The sequence below is a fragment of the Fukomys damarensis genome, unplaced genomic scaffold, assembly GCF_012274545.1.
Source record: "Fukomys damarensis isolate Sample0158 unplaced genomic scaffold, DMR_v1.0_HiC HiC_scaffold_39, whole genome shotgun sequence".
In the NCBI taxonomy this organism is placed as follows: Eukaryota; Metazoa; Chordata; class Mammalia; order Rodentia; family Bathyergidae; genus Fukomys; species Fukomys damarensis.
The window spans coordinates 66375370-66396993 of NW_022900951.1; the positions used below are offsets into that span (position 1 = coordinate 66375370).

Consider the following 21624-nt stretch of genomic DNA (forward strand, 5'->3'; position numbering starts at 1 on the left):
AAGATATGGTTTTTCTATAAAATGGAATATTACTCAGCCATAAAGAACGAGAAAATAGATTCATTCATAGGAAAATGGATACATATTGAAGATATACTCCTAAGTGAAATAAATAAGTCACACATGTGTAAATACCGAATAGTTTCCCTGGTGTGAATAATCTGCAATAAAACATAAGATCCTAATAAGATTACTGTCATTTAGAAATGAGAAGAAAGGAGCTAAAGGTGTAGGGAAGGTGGGATGGGTAGGGGAAGGGTAATAAGGGAAAAGAAAAAAATGTGAGATAATGAAAAGATGAAAATAAAGTGTTTGTAGATGGGGAGGGGAGGAGGGGTGAAGGAAGGGCAGGAGTAAGGGGAAAAAAATGAGAATCAAGACTTGTCATGTAGAGGTACAAGATCCCAACAATGAATGTAACTGTACTGTATCCCTAAAATGTACCAATAAACTCAATTAAAGCTGAAAAAAAAAGTTCTTGCACAGCAAAAGAAACAACCAACAAAGTGAAAAGACAACCCACAGATTGGAAAAATGTTTTGCCAGCTATGCCTCAAACAAAGGACTAATATTGAGAATGTATAAAGAATTAAAAAAAAAACAGGCTTCAAAAATGTAAAGACCCAATCCAAAAATGTGCATCTGAAATAAACAGATACATCTCAGACAAAAAAGTACAAATGGCAAATAAATATATGTAAAAAAGGTTCAAAATCACTGGTCATTTGAGAGATGCTAAATAAAACAATGCTAGTTCTGTGAAATATACTGGTGGGTTTTCAATAGGGATTGCATTGAATCTGGGCAACAGAGACATGGCAGGGGTATCACAATCTCCTACTTGAAACTATACTACAAAGCTAACATGATAAAAACAGCATGGTACTGGTAAACAAACATTCCCCAGGACCAGTGGAATACTCTAGAAGATGCAGAAACAACTCCAGACATATTCAGCTACTTCATATTTGATAAAGGAGCCAACCATCCCCACTGGAGGAAAGATAGCCTCTTTAATAAATTGTGTTGACAAAACAGGATTTCAACTTGCAAGTATCAAAACTAGACCCCTATCTTTCACCATCCACTGAAATAAAATCCAAGTGGAGTAAAGATCTAAATATTAAAACAGAAACACTAAACTTGCTGGAAGATAAGTTAGGCAGAACTCTTGAAGATATATAGGCATAGTAAAGACTTTATGAAAAAATCCTCAGTAGCATGATAACTAGAATAAAGAATTAACAACTAGGATATCATCTTTTTAAAAAGCTTCTCCCCTGCAAGAGAAATCACCAACAGAGTTAAGATACAACCTACAATGTGGGAAAAAAATTTACCAACTGGTCTGCCAACAAAGGTCTACCATTTAGAATATATAAAGAACTCAAAAACATTTAGACCCCCAAATATAAAGACCCAATTCAAAAATGGGCATCTGAAATGAATAGACATTTCTCAGACAAAGAAGGAAAAGAAGCAAATAAATATATGAAAACGTGTTCAACATTGTATACCTAAAATGTACCAATAAATTTAATAAAAAAAAAAACCACATTCCTAGCCAGGCATGGTGGCACACGCCTGTAATCTCAACAGTCTGGAAGGCTGAGGCAGGAGGATCGCTGTGAGTTCGAGACCAGCCTAGGCTACATGGTGAGTTCCAGGTCAGTCTCAACTACATAGTGAGATCCTGTCTCAAACTCCCCCCCGCAAAAAAAACTGAAAAAGCGACAACTTTATAGTATTATTATAGACATTGAAGATCGTTAGAAATATTTTAGGCAGTCAGATAGGTCTAGACCCTCAAAGAAGACACTGCAGAAGATAGGAACACATACAGTGGGTAGAGGCACATTCATTAAAAGCCAGATCTCCCCCCCACACTCCGCCGTATTCCAGCCTAGCTCCTCTATACATTTAAATACTTTCTTGCTATTTCACAGCATCTATTACACATTTTACAAAGAAAAAAATGAGAAAAGAAGGAAAAAATGGAATGAAAGTTTTTGTCAGTATGAAGGGGAAGATGGTAGGGGAATGGGAAAAATGAAGAATCAGGATATATCATGTACAGGTACAAATTCCCTATGATGATTGTGATCATTATATATACCTTAAATTTACCAATAAACTTAATTTTAAAAATAAAGGCAAGACCTCAAGACAAAGATGAGATGACTGCACCTATATCCCCATGGATACAAAATAATGATCAATATTCTATATAAGCATCAATCACCTGTGTGGGGGACCAAGACCTTAACACATCCCTTCCAGGAAAGGTCCCTCACCAATCTCTTCCAGGAAAGGTCTTTGGTCTTTACATGCTTCACTTCCCCATTGCAATCAATGTTACCTAAGAGAAGATAATTATAATCTCATTAGTGACCATAGTTTTGTCCCTCCTTATATCCACCTCATTTCATACCTATCTCATGATTTTGCTCTGTATGTGGAGTCCGCTGCAATCAACTTACCCGTTCCTCCTCCCTCCTAGACACAAGCTATGTTTCCCTAAATAAATACTTCCTACTCAACCTTCACTGTCCTTTAGAATTCATTCTTTGATTTTGGGGAACAAGAACTTGGTGTATCGGAGATCTAGCAGCCTGGGAGTTATATTTTCCTTATATTATTTGGATTATTTCAAAGTCCTATATCATTCCTATATTGGCATTATACACAAACTTATTCATGCTGATTTTGAAGGAAAATTCAAACTCCTGTCACCTTTAACAGTTTCAGAATAATTACCCCTTTTTCTTTTACTGTCCAGCTTTTGTCTTAATAGAAGTTTTGAGCATATTGTCTAATTAGTTTTGATTTATTTATGTATTTTATTTATAAGGTTTGTGCCTTCATATTATGTGGTTAAGTTACTGTCACAATAACAATATTTTATGTAGGAATTATCACTTTTCCTTGGCAACAAAATTTGTGTTACTGATCCTTATCATCCAGAAACTTCATACGATCAAGTGAGTGCCTGTTGGGGAATTTTATTAGCTTGGAAGAAGAACATTTTGAGTAAGGCAAAAAAGAGAATTTCATAGAAGTCAGCTAAGGCCAAGAGAATAAAGAAGATATCATATATCTAGAGAAAAAGGAGAAGTCAAGTTCTGTTTTCTCCTCTGTAAAATGAAAATGTTAGAAAAGACCTTTAAGTTCCCTTCTAGATATTAAATTGCAATATATAAATCTCAAATGTGAGTTAAGGAACCTATGTATACTGCAGGGTTGTCATGAGAATTAAATGAGATAAGGCATGTAAAGCCTTAAAATAGTGCCCAGAAAATATTAGGTAGCCAGTAAATCATAGCTATTATCCTACACACCCTAATATGACACTAACAGTAAAGTTTCTGGACAAAGTTCCAGAAGGTAGTTTAGATCTACAACATTTAGCAGGATTAGAAAACCAGGCTTGGTGGCTGGGAAACAAAAATCTTGTGTAAGGAATATAAAAATTGTCATCTAATTATGCAATCTGAGTGATAAACATAGGTCATGAACAATAACAGAGAAAATTAATACTGAGCCAAAACATCTTTTTAGGCAGGAAGTTCCTGTCCAAGATTACTCAGAATAGTTTCCAACATGCTGGCAGGCTTAACTCCATAGATTGGAAGGTTGGAATGGTTGGGGTAATAGATTAGGGGAGCAAGAAAAAACATAGTTTTAGACAACAACGATCATAGCAATTATCTTTGTCAGGGATTAGGAATGATTTCAAAAGGAATATTTCCACCTAAATATATCCGGAGTTAACCAGAGCCAGCAGAATTACCAGATCCTATGTGTATAAAGAAAAAAAATCTTCTTTCAGCAACAATTTCCATAGAAATATATTACATAATATTTCACATTTTCTTGTTCTTGTAACAAAACTGCATCCAGTTTTGTAGAAGGATATTATAAAAGGATTTGAAAAGTGAAGCACTCAATATTTGCAAAGAAATTAGAGCCTGATTCATACTTCCAAAAAGTTGTTAAAATTCTGAAGTATCGATAACTTTACCAAGTTTTATTCCCTGTGTTAAGTCAAAAAAGAGGAGCAGTGATGTTCCCTAAATGAGAGCAGTTCTGTTAGAAACCACAGTCCACAGAATTGGTTTTCATTAAGGAAAGCTGATGGTTGTCAACAACAAACTACCTTTCCCAAACACACAACTGGCTAATTCAATTTTGGATCAGAAGTCATACTTTAATAATTCACTACTTGTTTAGCCAAATACATTTAAAAGCTATAACTCATGTATTTAAAAATAATTAAAATGGGTAATATACTATATATTACTTTCTTACAGTAACACTATTACTCACAGGTGAACTCATTACAAATATTTAGGAACTCCCTTCACAGCTATATCAGGCTAGTATTTCAATGTTCAGAGACTTTATCAGATAATACTCAAACCTGTCACTATATTAGCATCACAAAATTTTCTTCATTGACAAAGCTACATTCTCAGACCTGGAAAGGAAGAATATATGCTTCATTGTGTGGACATCATGGGTCAGGTGTTATTCCTTAACAATATATAAGAAAAGTTTGTATCTCTAAGAAGTGAAGAAGGTAATGTGTGTTTTTTTTCTCTGAAAATATAGGTTTGATGCAGGTGCAAATAATAGTTGGGAATATACTACTTGTTTTCAGATTAAAAAATGAAAATGTACTGTTCTTTACCAAAATAATAACACAGTGGTGGAATGTGGGGGTAGAGCGGATAGGGACTTTTCTTATCTTGTTTTATAGATTTGCCTTCCGTAATAACACTAATAGCTAAAAGCAAGTAAGTGCTTACTAAGTGCAGTTAATATGCTAAATGTTATGTTTTCACCAGTTTACTGATGAGAAAACCTGAACTAAGAAGTTAAGATACTTTACCAGTGCTTCTGATATGCTTCTTGACCAGAATTGCTCAGAACACGGTTCAATTGTGTCTGCAGGCTTAAATCTATAGAGGCAAAAGTAAGAGCAACTAAAGTAATAGAATATAGTAGCAGGATAAAAAGGTCTAGATAATTATCATCAGAGCAATTATCTTTGTCAAGGATTGCGGATGGATTCAAAAGGAAAAGTCCTAGTTGTGGTGAGTGGCCGAGGAAAGCCTTGAATTCAAATTTGAATATAATGTTAGTACTTTCACTGCCACATTAGTTTACTTTGGCATCCTAATAAATTCCCAGAAACTGGGTGATGCAAATCAACAGATATTTATCCTCTCACAGTTCTGGAGGCCAGAAGTTTGAAATCAAGAGTTCAGCAAGGTCTTGTTCCTCCAGCAGTTCTAGGGGAAACATATTACTGCATCAAGCTTCTGATAATTTTAATATTCATTGGCTTATAGACACATTTTGGCATATGCTTCCATCTTCACAGCACTTAAGACTTCTGTCTCCTCTTCTGGCTATATTTCTACAGACATGAAGTATCTCTAACTTAACTGAACATCTTTCAGTACAATATTTACAGGTTACAAGGATTAAGGTGTAGACATATCTTTTTAGGAACCAACATTTATCCAATAAAAATTATGATGATAATGATGATGATGATGATTGTAAAAGGTAAAGCTATAAAATTCTTTAAACTTTTATTTTTATTAATATGTGTTTATTATACATAATGGTTACATTTATCATGGGGAGTTGATACATGTATACAACTGTCTAAATCACTTTCACACACTACCAGACAACTGTAACTTAAAGGAGGGGAGATTTATTTCTGTTCATGTTCCAGTGCATACTCAGCTGGCTCCAAGGCAGGACAGCATAGTGGAGGGGCATGGCAGCAAGGAGGCAGAGGGAGAGGAGCCAGGAATAGGGACATACCCATCTGGGTCATATCCACAGTGAGCTGGTGTTATGGCTTGTGTTTAGATGTTCCACTAAAGCCTATGCAAATGAGGTGGGGGCTTCGTTTTCAGAGGTGGCTGAATCTACAGTGTGTGATTGATTCATGGTAAAGTGCTAGGTTGGAGGGTATACCTACCCTAAATAGTCTGAATAAGATAAAGGGGGCAGAAAGATGCTGTGAAGGTCTCTTGTTGCTTTTGCTGTCTTCTGCCACCATGAACTGTTGCCCCTTTGCCATGTGCCACTCTGCCTTGGAGCCAGTTGATCATGGACTAAAATCTCTACAAACTGCGAGCTAAATAAACCCTTTCCTCTGTAACTTTGTGTGTTGGGTATTTTGTCTCAGCAATGAAAGAGAAGTAACGAAGACACCTGGCACTCCTTAAGACCAGATCTTAACTCTTACAGAGTCTGCTAGAAACCTCCATAATCCAATCACGCTTCTAAAGCTCCACCTATGCACACATGAGGTCTTTGGGGACACCCAAACACATCTTAATTCTTTTCCATTCCCCTCCCTATCCACTGACTCCACCTTTTGGTCTTCCTATTTGTAAACAATTATTATTATACACTTTCTCCTATCCAGTTTTTTTTTTCTCAAACATTTTATTAGGCATTGTTAAATTTGCAACAAATATCCCCATTATCTTTTTTAAAATGTTTATTGGTAAATTTTAGGTATACAATATGATGACATTCATCATTGGAAATTTGTACTTTTGCATGATATATATTGGGGTTTTCCCCATTCCCCTGCCCTCCCTTCAACCCCTCCACCCCTCCCTATTTGCAAGGACTTTGTTTACATTTTTTCATTTTCTCATATTTTTCCTTTTCCCTTCTTTCCTTTCCCCTAATCCTCCCAATTCCCCTTCCCCTTTTAGACCTTTTATTCCTGTTTCACATTATCTATTATGCATTTTGATCATTACTTACATTTTCAGTTTCTCACACCAGAGACACTATTTTGTAACACATGTGTGTCCTATTTATTTCACTTAAGCATATGGCCTCAGTGTGGATCCATTTAGCTATAAATGACTCTAGTTTCTCATTCTTTATGGCTGAGTAGTACTCCATTTTATTAAAAAAAAAAACCCACACATCCTCTTTATCCAGTCTCCAGTTGATGGGCAATTGAGCTGTTTCCAAGTTTTAGCTATTACAAACTGTGCCACTATAAACATGGGTGTGCATATATTGCTGTGGTATGATTATTTTAATTATTTTGAATATCCCTGTCAACTTTACTTATAATCTTAGTTTTGTTTGGGACATCTAAGATTTTGCCCTGTTTTTCCAGCCTCCCTTGTTCTCAGTTTTAGTCAGTGGAATTGAGGGGAAGTGTGACAGTGAGAAGTTTCTGGGAAAGTTGTTGCCTTTTTGATAAGAGAAACTGGATTTCCCTGGTCCTTCCTCTATATCAAAAAAATTCACTCCTGAGTGAAGCGAATGAAGGGAAAGAAAAACGTCACATTTGCAAAAAAAGCTGCACTTAACTAGTTTTATTTGTTTAAACAAAAGACTGTGGGAAGGGAGGAGAGTGCCAAATGTTCAACCAGTGAAAGGATAAACAAACCATAACATCTTCACACTGATCAGGAACAAAAAGAAATGAAGCTACTGATACCACCTGGGTAATTCAACAAGGAATTTTGCTGAATGAAAAGGAAATATCAAAAGCTTCTATACTTTATGATTCCATTTTTGTGACATTTGAAATTATTAAATTTTGGGAACAAGAGGACTAATTAGGAGTTAACTGGAGGAGGTGAAGAAAAAACAGGTGTGGTTATAAAAGGACAAGAGGGATCATTGTGGTGATGGAATTATTCTATATCTTGACTGTGGCAAATGGTACATGAAGCTACAATATGATGTTGCATATAGCTAAAGTGCATATATGTGATGACATAAAACAGGAAAAATTAACATAGATGAACTGTATCAATGTGTGTAATCTGATTTGGATATTGTACTACACTCTTTCAAGATACTACCTCTGAGGGAGCTGGAAAAGAAGCACATTGAATATTTCTGTTTTATAATTTCATGTGAATATATGCTGCCTTAATGAAATATCAATAAAAATTAAATGGTATGAGAGTATGTGGAGTGCTTAGGCACATGACAGGAGGATGTGCTTAAAATTAACTTGTACGTAAAGTGGAAGAAAGTCTTGAAAAATTAGTTAGAAGCACTCCACATAAATGTGAGACAGACATGAGGTATTCCAAGAAGAGAGACTAGTAGGTACTGTAATTGATCTGGAAAGACATGGTGGATCGAGGTAAATGCAAGTAATTCAAGTGTGGCTGAAGTGCAAATGGTTAACACAGGATACAATTCTTTTCCTGAAGTGCTCACCTTTGGTAGTATTCAAAAGCAATCTTTGGCATTCAACATTACACAACACAGGAATCTAGAGGAACTCTGGGCTCATCATTCTCCAGAAGTCTAGAGAAAGCCAACACCTGGTCTTCCCTTGTCTCTACCTTTTCTTTACATGAATGAAGAACAGGCCTCATAGCTATCTGTGCTGCTTATAAGATCTGCATTTCTCACTCTGCCATACCAACACAGCCTCTCAACTGTCAACCTGCTTTGAATTTATAAGGATCATCACATTATGTCCTTTATCTTTGTTTACATCAGTCAACATAAGAAATCTAGAAATCCCAAATCCTTAGGCTATGTTGCCCATATGACTCTGTATATTCTCTTGACTCAATATATTTCTACTCTTTCTTATTTCCCAAATCTCTTTTACAGCTTCTAGTAAGATATACCATCCATTACTAGAGATATTATCTATATTCTCAAGTTCTTTTCTGAGCTTTTTTTACCTTCTTGCTTAGAAACCCTAGCTTTCTTATGAAGACACTGCTTCCCCTAAAGCTCAAATAGCAGCAACTTTCTTTATCATACTTCTGAAATCAATTGTCCTAGAGTTAGATATCTTTTATTGCATGCCATTCCAGACCATTCTACTTTCTTAAATATCACTCTTACCTTTGATTTTAAATCACTCATTCTATCATTCAACATATGGATATGAAATATATAATGAGCATTCAATTACTCAACAGACATTATTCTAAGAGCTTGGGGATATAATGACTTAAAAAAGAAAATCCTACCATATGAAGCTTATGTTTTACTCATCCTCTTTGGCAATATACCAGTCCTTTTTTTTTTTTTTCCGATGTTAGGTTCTCAAGAAACTAGAACAAAAAGATGAAAAGGACATTCAGAAAAAAGATAATTTTCACAACACTTGGTGACATTATTATCTATGTTAATGGATTTCTTAATTCTTTGGCCTTCATTCCTTGGTCTCTTCTGCTCTAGGTTTCCTATTCACTACTCTCCTTCAGCCACTAACCCCCATAGTAGTTCCACAGCCCTAGGATAGCACAATCTCAGTTTTAATTATTTCATTATCTCTTCACTACCTCATATCACTCTATTACACTCCTTTGGCATTTTGACTTTTATAATAATTTGATCTTTACAGAATATGCACTCTTTGGACCTTATTAGCCTTTACACTTCCTCATAATTCTCAGGTTCTCACTTCCTCTTTTACCTAATGCAAATTTCATGCTTCATTCTTGTCATAGTTTGGGTTTAGAAGTCCCCTCAAAGTCTCATGTGGTCACAGGCTGTGTCTAGATTGTGTGAAGCTGGAACTTATTTATGATGCAATTGTAGGCTCAGTGGCACTTCGATTAAGGATGTGAGCACTACTTGCCCTAAGTAGTCTGAATAAGATAAAAGGGGCAGGGAGACCTTGGCTGTTAAGGCTCTTTGCTCCCTTCTGCGCCATGTTGTTCCTCTTCTGAGATGCTTGTTTGCAATCTCAGCCTCGGAGCCAGCCAATTATGGACTAAATCTTCCAGAACTGTAAGGCAAATAAACCCCTTCCCTTCCAACTTTGGGTGTCAGGTATTTTGTCTCAGCAACGAGAGAAAAAATAACTAACACAATCCTTATAATCACCTCTTTGTATAAGCCCTCAATATTCTTATCCTTTTTTTGCTTGTATGCACCTTCCAAAATACAATTTAGATTAAATAAAAGTCTTTATCTATTTCTACTTGTATCTATGCAAGTTAAGGTTTTTTTTAATCAATAACATACAACCATGCTTATTAGTTTTATTTTAAATTGTGGGACATGAATCTCATCTGCGCTTTTAGTGTGACCTAGCAATAATACTAAATTTCCCTAATTCAATCACAGTTCTGCTCTTACATGTCTATTTCTAACTGTTTTGTCCTCAAATTTCCACTTTCTTCTGTTTTCACTCTAGAAGATGAATTTCCTATTTTACTAAGAAAATTGGAATCAAAAGGAAACTTCCAACTGTATATTACTTTATAAAGAATGAGGAAAGATTTGTCTTTTTAGGAATATTATTTCTAATTCCAGAAACTGAGGGGAGAACAACAGGAATGAAAAGCATGAAGATACACTAAGTACCTGTACCTACACTCTAAGATGAATATAAACATTATGTACAACAAATGTGTACTAATAAAAAGTAAAAGAAAAAAATTAATAGATCTAAACAAAAATTCTTAATGTCTACTAGCAATCCAGCAAAAGACAAAACTGTAAATTATGTGTCTTCTGGTGTAAAAGTACAACACCATCTGTGAAGTATTCTCACAAAATTGGAACCAAAATTTCTTAGTCTATTTTTGTTGCTATAACACTAAAAACTGAGTCATTTACAAATAGTAGAAATTTACTTCTTATAGTTTGAGAGGCTGGTGAATCCAATATCAATATACTGGCATCTGAAATTCTTGCTTAATTACCCTAAGGAAGAGGTGGAAGAGCAAGAGAGCTTTAGAGAGACAAATCAATGAGAGATAGTCAAATTCATTTTATAACAAGATTATTCTCACAATTATTAACTCACTTCTGCAATATTGATGATAATTATTTAATAAGAGTAGCCCTGATAACTGAATTACCTTCTTTAGACCCCATATCCGAAAACTGTCACATTAGGGTTTAAGTTTCCAATACATGAAATTTGCGGGCACATTCAAATTATAACACTACATATCATCTAGATGAGGAATCACAGAGTAAAAAATATATGAAAAGTCACCACAGAGATGTAATCAACAAAATACAGATTGTGGGAGATAATTCAAGTTTTTTAGCAATAAATAGGAGAAAATAGATGAAAAGATAGCCTATTGATGAAAAGAAATTTGAGACATAGCAAAAAATTGCAATACATGGACTCTACTGGGATCCTAGTTCAAACAAACAATGTAAAAAGATGACTGGAGAAATTTGAAAATTAACTGGATATTTATTGATATTAAGAAATTATTGTTAATGTGTCATATGTGGTACTATGGTTATATTTTTAAAGCACTGTCATTTAAAACATATAATAAAATATTTGTGGTTGTAATGATACAGTACTTGTTATTTGCTTCAAAATAATCTACAGCTGGGAGAGAGTTGCGTATGGGGCTAAATAAAAAAAAGATAGGCTATGAGCAGGTTGGGTCATAGGAATGCAGGAACCCATTTTCATCTATTTTGTATATGTTTGGAATTTTCTAAAACAATTTTTAAAAAAGATTTTCCATAAATAATCAGAAGAGAACTTCCACCAGTTTGGTCATGTGAACCTGGAGACCTAGGTACTCAAGGGGCTGAAGATTTGTTGAGCCCAGGAATTCAATGGTAGCCTAGGAAACATAATAAGACTTCATCTCAGAAAATCAAAAACAAGCCTGGCATGGTGCCACATGCCTATAATCCCAGTATTCTTAGGGACTAGGGCAGGAGAGTCACAAGGTCAAGCCCAGCCTGGGCAATTGAGTAACTCTGCAAGACCCTGTGTGAACATTACAAAAATAGTAAAATTTCCTACTGGCCTACTTGCAACATATGCACAAAATTCAACTTCAGCTCTCCAGCCCTCCCAGGAAAGTCCAGGGAGGGGACAATAAAATGATGGAAATTGGGAGTCATCCTTCTGAATTTCCTGCAATGATGGCAGCAGAAGAAGAAAAAAGAAATAAAGACAGAGAAAGAAAGTAAGACAAGACAGATGCATAAAGGTACAGTGAAAATAATCTCAGGTAAAAATAAGAAATGATCAAAATGAAAGACATGCTCAATGAATCTAGAGTAGACACAGATAAAAAAATAGATGAGCTTAGAAAAATGATGGAAACCATAAATGCCTAACAAAGGAAATAAATGGAATCCACAATAGAGATTTAAACATATATTCAGGGGATATAAAAATTCCACTGGAAAAATGCACAACCTATTGAATGAAGGTGAGGACAGAATATCAGATCTAGAAGACAGCATTCCATTTGATGACCACAAAAAGGAAGATCACTCATAAGTAGAAAGAGACCATGAAAAATCAATCCAAAAGCTGGAAGATGATGCAAAGAAGAAAAAACAAGATTGGTTGAAGTCAATGAGAAGGCCAGAGACAGTGTACATGCTATTAAAAAAAACCTGTTATTAGAAGTAATGAGATAAAACTTCCCCAACATGGAAAAAGAGTTTGACATACAAATAAGTGAAGCATATGGAATTTCAATTAGCCTTGGTCAAAATAAATCTACACTAATGCATATAATTATCAAGATTGCAGAAATTCAATACACAAATAGAATATTAAAGCTATTAGATAAAAACAAATCACCTATAATGGTAAGCCCATCAGAATCACAGCAGACTTCTCAACACAAAGCCTTAGGTCAAGGAGAGTTTAGAATAAAGTATTTCAGGTCCTGAAAGAAAAGAATGTACAACCTAAATTGATATATCCTGCAAACTATCTTTCAAAACCAATGGAGAAATAAGGTGCCTCCTTGATAATGAACAATTGAAGAAACTCCTGAGCACCAAACCAGCTCTAGAAAATATTTTGAAGGATACTTAGAAAGAGATAGCAAAGATCACAATTCCAAGATCATCAATAAAGAGAAGCCAACAGGCAGGGCAAGCAATTACACAGAGAAGAAAGAAAGCAGGAAAATAATATGACAAGGATAAGCAATATATAACAGTCATAAAATCAATGTAAATGGTCTCGATACACCAATCAGAAAAAACAAAAGACTGGCAGAATGGATCAAGAAGCAAGACTCAACAGTATGCTGCATACAAGAAACATATTTAACTTGAAAAGAGATTCATGGATTGAAAAATCCAAGGATAGAAAACAATACTCCATGCAAAAAGAACACAGAAAAAATCAGGGGTAGCTATTCTATTTGCAGAGAATTTGAATTTCAAGCCAAGACTGGTAAAAAAGACAAAGAAGGTCACTCCCTTGTTAAGGAAGCAATCCAAGAAGAGATAACAATCATGAATATATATGCACCAAATACCAGTACATGCAACTACATAAAACAAATGTTAATGGATATGAAAAATCTAATAAGCACTAATACTATTGTAATGGGGGACTTTACTGCCCTATTGTCACAAATAGATCAAATAGAAAAAAATTAACAAAGAACTATCAGAACTGAACCAAACTTGTGAACAAATGGACATAGTAGATGTCTAAGAATGTTCCACCCACCATGTCAGAATACACAATCTTCTCAGCTGCACAAGGGATGTTCTCCAAAATAGACCACACATTAGCCCACAGAACATACTTAAGTAAATGCAAAGGAAATGAAATTATTCCATGCATATTATCTGACCATAGTGTAAGGAAATTGGAAATCAATAAAGAAACCAGAAACACTCTATAAACATGGAAATTAAGTAACACCCTCCTGAATAACCAATGAGTCACAGGTGAAAATAAAGAAAAAATTAAACAATGTCTACATTAAATTATAATGTCCATACAACATACCAGAACTTATGGACACAAGGAAAGCAGTTCTAAGATGAAGTGTATCACAGTAAATTCTCACATTTGGGAAAACAGAACAAGTTCAAATAAACTAATGTTGAACCTCAAACATCTAGAAAGAGAAAGACAAGTCAAGCCCAAAGCTCATATGAGGGAGGAAATTATAAAAATCAAAGCAGAAGTTAATGCAATTGACACTAAGAAAACAATACAAACAACCAATGAATCAAAGATTCAGTTCTTTGAAAGATTAAAATAAAATTGATAAACCCTTACCCAACCTTATCATAAAAAGGAGAGAAAAGAGCCGGGATTGACTATCCTCTGGATTTCTGTCAGATCTGTTGTGACTTAACCTTTTCATTCCTAATTGCATGGATCTGAGCCTATTCTTTCCTTTTTTTTGATAAGGTTAGCTAAGGGTTTATTGATTTTATTTATTCTTTCAAAAAACCAACTCTTCATTTATTTTTTGTATCATTTTCTTGGTTTCCATTGCAGTGATTTCTGCTCTAATCTTTATACTTTCCTCTCTTGTACAAGCTCTGGGTTTTTCTTGCTCTTCTTTATCTAGGAGTCTAAGATTCATCATTAGGCTATTTATTTGAGCTTTCTGTTTCCCTAGTGTGGACATTCAATGCTATATTTGGTTTTTCATGTGATTTAATATTTATTTTATATAGTTGGGGGAATTAATATTTGGTGCACATATATTTATGATTGTCATCTCTTCCTCTTGAATTGTTCCCTTTACAAGGATGGAGTAGGCTTCTTCGTCTCTCTTAATCAGTTTTGGTTTGAAATCTACTTTGCAAATAAGATAGCTACCCCTGCTTTTTTCTGGGCTCTTGTAGCATGGAGAACTGTTTTCTATCCTTTCACTTTCATTCTATGGGCTTCTTTTTGCACTAGGTGTGTTTCTTGTATACAACATATTGTTGGATTTTACTTCTTAATCCATTCTGCCAGTCTATTTCTCTAGATTGGTGAATGAGGCCATTGACATTGATGGTTATAACTGATATGTACTGACTTATTATTGTCATGCTATTGTCCTTTTATTGACTTTTTAATTTTCCCCCATCTCCTTTTAGTTTCTTGCCTTGCCTATTTGATTTGTTTTGTTGGGCCTCATGGTGTTGTGACCTTCATTGCCTTAAGTGAAATAAACAAGTCATACTTGTAAATACAGAATAGTTTCTCTGCTGTGAAAAACTATCATTGTACCTAAGATCCTATTGGTATAACTGACAAGGTGAAATAGAAAGAAAAGGGCTAAAGGTGTAGGGGAAGTGGGAAGTGTAGGGGAAAGGGAATAAGGGAAAAGAAAAAATATCAGAAAATGAAAAAATGAAATAAAGTATTTGTAAATAGGGAAGGGAGGAGGGGGTGAAGGAAGGGCAGGGGTAAGGTGAATAAATGAGAACCAAGACCTGTCATGTAAAGACACACGATCCCAATGATGAATGTAACTGTACTGTATACCTAAAATGTACCAATAAACTCAATGAGGAAAAAAAAAAGAGCTGGGATTTATCTCAGAGGTTCTGGTGCCTGTCTCACAAAGGCAAGGGCCCAAGTTAAATCCCCAGTACCAAAAAAGAAAAAGACAAAGGAAAGAAATTATTCAAATTAATTTCTTTCCTATGTTGCACAATCATGGTTTCCATTTCTTCCTATGGTGGGCATTCATGGCATCTATCGTGGTCCTGAGCTCATCTATTTTTTTGTCAGTTTCTGTTCTAGAGTCTCTAATCTTGTCTTTCAAAATGGGCATCTAAAATGAACAGACATTTTTCAGACAAAGAAGTAAAAGTGGCAAATAGATATATGGAAAAATGTTCAACATCGCTAGTCATTCAAAAGATGCAGATGAAAACAACACTGAGATTCCCCCTCACCCAGAAAGAATGCCTGCTATCAAGAAATCTACCACTTAGCCGTAAAGAATGAGAAATTAGTCACTCATAGGAAATTGGATGCATATTGAGGTCATACTCAAGTGAAATAAATAAGTCACACATGTGTAAATAGAGAATTGTTTCTCTGGTGTGAAAAACTACAAGTGTAAATAAGATTCAAATAGTATAACTGACAATGTGAAATAGGAAGAAAGGCCTAAAGGTGTAGGGGAAGTGGGAAGGGTAGGGGAAAGGAAATAAGGGAAAAGAAAAAAATATGAGAAAATGAAAAAATGGAAACAAAGTCTTGTAAATAGGGAAAGGTGAAGGGGGTAAGGGGAAGGAAGGGGTACGAGGGAAAAAAGAGATCCAAGACCTGTCATGTAAACGTGCAAGATCCTGATGATGAATGTAATAGTACTGTATACCTAAAAAGTACCAATAAACTCAATGAGGAAAAAAAATCAACTAATACCAAATGTTGGCAGGGCTGTGGGGAGAAAGGAACCCTTCTCCATCATTTGCGAGAGTGCAGACTGGTGTAACCACTGTGGAAATCAATGTGGAGACACCTCAGAGAACTAGGACTAGAGTTTCCATTTGACCCAGCTATCCCTCTGCTGGATATCTTTCCAAAAGAATTAAAAGTATCATACCACAGTGTTATATGCGCACCCATGTTTACAGCAGCACAGTTTGTAATAGTTAAAACTTGTGTAGCCCAATTGCCCATCACCTGGAGACTGGATAAAGAAGATGTGGTGTTTCTATATAAAATGGAATACTACTCAGCCATAAAGAATGATAAACTAGTCATTTGTAGGAAAATGGATGCATATTGAGGCCATACTCTTAAGTGAAATACATAAGACACACATGTGTAAATACCGAATAGTTTCTCTAGTGTGAAAACCTAAAAGTGTAATTAAAATCCAAATTGTATAACTGACAATGTGAAATAGGAAAAAAGGGCTAAAGGTGTAAGGGAAGTGGGAAGGGTAGGAGAAAAAATAGAAAAGAAAAAATATGAGAAAAGGAAAAAATGGAAGAAAAGTATTAATAGGGAGGAGGGGGGCTGAAGGGAGGGGAGGGGCATTGGGAAAAATGAGAACCAAGATCTGTCATGTAAGGGTACAAGATCCCAATGATAAATGTAACTTTACTGTATACTTAAAAATACCAATAAACTCAATAAAAAAGATTCAAATCCATGCAATTATGAATGAAATGTGTGAAATCACAATGACCTTGTGGAATTTCAGAAGATGATCAACATCTACTTTGATTCATGTAAAGCTACACTATCCCAATGATGAATGTAACTATACTGTATACCTAAAATGTACCAATACACTCAAGGAGAAAAAAAAAATCTACTTTGAGAACCTGTACTCTAATAAGATGGAAAACACAGAAGAAACAAACAGATTATTAGATGCATGTGAATTACCAAAGTTGAATTAAGAATATAATAAAATTCTAACTAATATCAAAGAAATTGAAAATGTAATTAAAACCTTACCAACAAATATGAGCCCACATCCTGACAGTTTCATTGCTGAATTCTACCAGAAATTAGAGTAATTCTAGTACCACTACTCTTTAAACTGTTTAATGAAGTTGTAAGGGAAACAATAATTCCAAAATCATTTTTGTAACAAGTATTACCCTGATTCCAAAACCCGAGAAATACTCAAACAAAAAAGAGAATTGCAAGTCAATCTCCCTAATGAACTTAGATGCAAAAATCCTCAATAAGATACTGGCAAACAGAATGCAGCAAATAATGAAGAAGATTATAAACCATGGCCAAGTAAGATTCATTCCTAATTGGGTAGGGATGCAGGGATGGTTCAACATATTTAAATCAATAAATGTAATACATTTCAACAGAACCAAAGACAAAAATCACATGATCATCTCAACAGACACAGAAGAAGCATTTGGTAAAGTCCAAAACCCATTTATGACAAAAAGCCCTCAAGAAAAATGAAATACATGATCTTTATCTCAATCTGATAAAATCCATCTATGACAAACAGCCAAAATCATACTAAATTTTCAAAAACTGAACACTTTCACACTAAAATCAGGAACAAGACAAGGATGCCCACTATCACCACTTGTATTCAATATAGTTCTAGAAACATTAGCTGAGCAATTACATAAGAGAAAGAAATAAAATGAATAAAGATAGAAAAGGAAGAAGTTAATTTATCATTATTTACAGATAACATGATACTCTATATAGATGACCCCAAAAACTTCATCAAAAGGCTTCTAGAATTAGTAACGAAATTCAGTAGCATAGCTGGATACAAACTCAACCCTCAAAAATCAACAGCATTCCTGCACACAAATAACACACTCACTGAGAGAAAAACTAGGAAAACAATGCCTTTCATAATAGCATTGAGAAAATGAAATAATTAGGAATTATTCAAACAAAGAAAGTAAAAGATCTTTACATTAAAAAATAGAGTACTCTGAAAAAGGAGGTCAAAGAGGATATCAGAAAATGAAAAGATATCAGAAATGAAAAGATATCATTTTCTGATGGGTAGGAAGAACCAACATAGTCAAAATGTGTGGGAGACAGCAATATTGATTATGCCCAAATTAGGCTGTAAGCAGTGCAGGCTGTGAAGAGTTAACCCCACAATTGTCTTGTTTTGAGAAGTGAATTTAGCCAAAGGCTACATATTGATGTCACAGTATCTCACACGCACAAATTCTATTCCCACAACTAAAACTTACCAGAACGACAATATTCTAATTATAACCATATATTTTGTATATTCTGTTCCTAATTTGAGAATTGTTTTCTTGGTTTTTTTTTTTTTTGAGCCTTGCTTACATTAATTTCCATAGAAACCACATGACTGCACATCCTTGCACACAGTACTGCCCTTGCATGTAGCTTGCCTTTACCTCAATTGACTATTAACAAAAATGAGTGGCTCGCCTGGGCCAAGTGCCTTTGTTGGTTACACCAGCACTGGTCATCCTGGTACTATGTTTTCTGTCTCTTTGTTCTGTTTTTCAGTTTTTTTTCCTTAGACCTATGTCACACACTGGGCAGGAGACTGGAACCTATTACAGAGGTTTCTGGCAATGTTTCTGGGAGTGCCCAGTAAAAATGGCCATATACCCAAAATTGCTATGTAACTTTAAAGCAATTCCAATAAAAACACCACTAGCATCCCTCACAGAACTAGAGGAAACATTCCTAAAATTTATTTGGAACAAGAAGAGATCTAGAATATCACAGATAATTGTGGACAACAAAGGCAAGACAGGGGGCATCACAATCCCTGACTTAAAATTATACTACAGAGCTACTATGATAAAAATAAAATGTCACTGGAAAAAATGACAGAAGATCAATGGAACAGATTTGAACATGCAGAAACAACCCCAAACACACTCAGTGAACTTATCTTTGACAAAGGTGCTGAATACCTTCACTGGAAGAAAGATGTCCTCTTTAATATATGGTGCTGGGAAAACTGGCTTCCCACATGCTGAAGATTATACCTAGACCCATTTTTTTCATACCACGTAGTAAATTAAATCAAAATGGATCAAAGATCTAAATATTAAAACAGAAACATCTAGTGTGCTGGGTGATAAAATGGGTAAAACTCATGAAGACACAATTGTTGGCAAATACTTTTTGAACAAAACCTGATCTCACAAGAAATATTACAAAGACTCAACAACTGGGACCTCATCATTTTAAAAAGTTTTTCACAGAAAATGAAATCACCAAAAGCATAAAAAGACAACCCACAGAGTGGGAAACATTTTAGCCAGCATTTCCTGAGACAAAGGACTAATATCTAGAACATGTAAATTGAAAAAAATCAAACCACCAAATTTAAAGACACAATAAAAAATGGGCATTTGAGGTGAATACACACTTATCAGAAGAAGTACAAATGGAAATAAATATATGAAAAAAATGATCAACATCACTGCTCATTTGAGAGATGAAAATTATAACAATGCTGAGATTCCATCTCACTCCATAAAGTGATTGAAAATATATTCTTTTAAGATCACAGAGTGTATTTATCATTTTTATTCTCTATTTTTTATAAAACATTATGATTTTCATAGAAGTGTTTTTATATTCTTTATTAATATCTACTTGTGTTATATTAAAAGAAAACATGTTCAACATTTCTGGCCATTAGATAAGTGTAAATTAAAGCAATGCTAAGATTCCACATTACTTTGGAAAGAATAGCAGTCATTAAGATAAGACATCAAACAGTAATAAATGCTGGCAAGGCTGTAGTGAGAAAGGAACCCTCCTTTGTTGTTGGGGATGCAAACTAGTACAACCACTATGGAATTGAATATGGAAATTTCTCAAAGAACTGAAATTATAAATTCCACACAAGCTAGCTATCCCCGAGAGGTATCTTCCCCAAAGAACGTAAGTCATCATACCAGAGTGATACATTCTTACCAATGTTTATAGCAGCACAACTGGTAATAGGTAAAACCTAGAAGCAGCCTGGACATTCAGAAACGTGACTGGATAAAGAAAATGCGGTATCTCTATATAATGGGCTACTACTTGGCTATAAAGAATGAGACATGTATAGGAAAATGGATGCACCTAGAAAATATAATTTGAGTGAGGTAAACCAGACATACCAGATGAAATATCATACAATTCCTCTCATTTGAGTGATGCAAAGTATAATAAAAGAAAACAATAAAGGATGGATAGAAAGGGACAAAGCAATTGATCTCTTGCAATAGGGAAGTGGGAAAAGGGAGCAAAGGTGAGGGGTGAGGAGAAGAAGGGGAAATAAGAAGAATAAAGTTATGCCATGTACAGGAACCTAATAACCACAATTAATGTATACACTATATGCCATAACATGAGCTAGGACAAAGAATATCAACAAGTATAAAAAGTAGGATAAGGGACCTGGAGGAGAAGGGGAACGGGGGAAGGAAGTAAAAAGGGGATTAAAAAAGAAAGATACAAGTTGTAATATATACACATAACCAGTCCTCATGATGGCTGTAAACTTCAAAAATTGCAAACATGTACTTAAGAAGATCCAGAGGGGAGGAAAAGGAAATAGAAAAAGAATTTAGGATGTGTTTTGTATATGTACCAACTCTCCACAAGTAATGTGGCCATTATGTAATGCAAACATGCACTAATAAAACATAAAAATGCAAAAAAGTGTTCTAAAAATGTGCCATTTTAAATATCTACTAATACTTGAAATACTTAGGTATAAACACAGTAAAATATAGGCCAGATGTTCATGTTAAATATGGCAAAAATGCTGATAAAATAAATACAAGATATAAAAGGGCAGGGGAGGCCAGGACCAGAAAAGTGGCAGACAGAAAGGCGGGTGAGGAGAAGCCTGAGAAACAGAAGTGAGCTGGAGATGCTGCAGGACCTAAAGAAGACGCAGAAAAACTGTGAAACCTAAGACTGTTTCTTCCAGTAATGGAGGGGAAAGTTCTAGTCGCAGCACTGAGAAGCAATCAGCCAAAGAAGAAGCTGCATACCTCCCAACAAAGCCTACAAATACCTCCAAGTTTGGATTTGCCATAGGTAGTCAGACAACAAAGAAAGCATCAGCTATATACATCAAACTTGGTTCAAGTAACCCAAAAGAAACTGTTCCAACTCTTTATCCAAAAACCCTTCCAGTAGCAGTAGCTTTTAATGATGAAGACAGTGCACCAGAGAAAATTCCCCCAGAAGCAAAGATGAGGGTGAAGAATATTGGAAAGGATACACCAACATCAACCAGACCAAACTCTTTCAATAAAGGAAAGCATGGGTTTTCTGGTAACCAGAAGCCATGGGAAAGAAATATAAAAGCTCATCTTGGAAATGTCCATGACCAACAGTTAAATGATATATTTTGAATTGGGTTGTAGGGTGGGTGTAAAGTTAAAAGAAAGTTTCCTTTTTATTTTCTTTCATTCTTT

The 21624-nt window shown here is 35.0% G+C and overlaps 1 pseudogene; it reads left to right on the plus strand.

Annotated features, from left to right (window-relative positions):
* Positions 1 to 21561, plus strand: part of LOC104854390 — a 30737-nt pseudogene extending 9176 nt beyond the window's left edge.
* Positions 21562 to 21624: the final 63 nt, after the last annotated feature.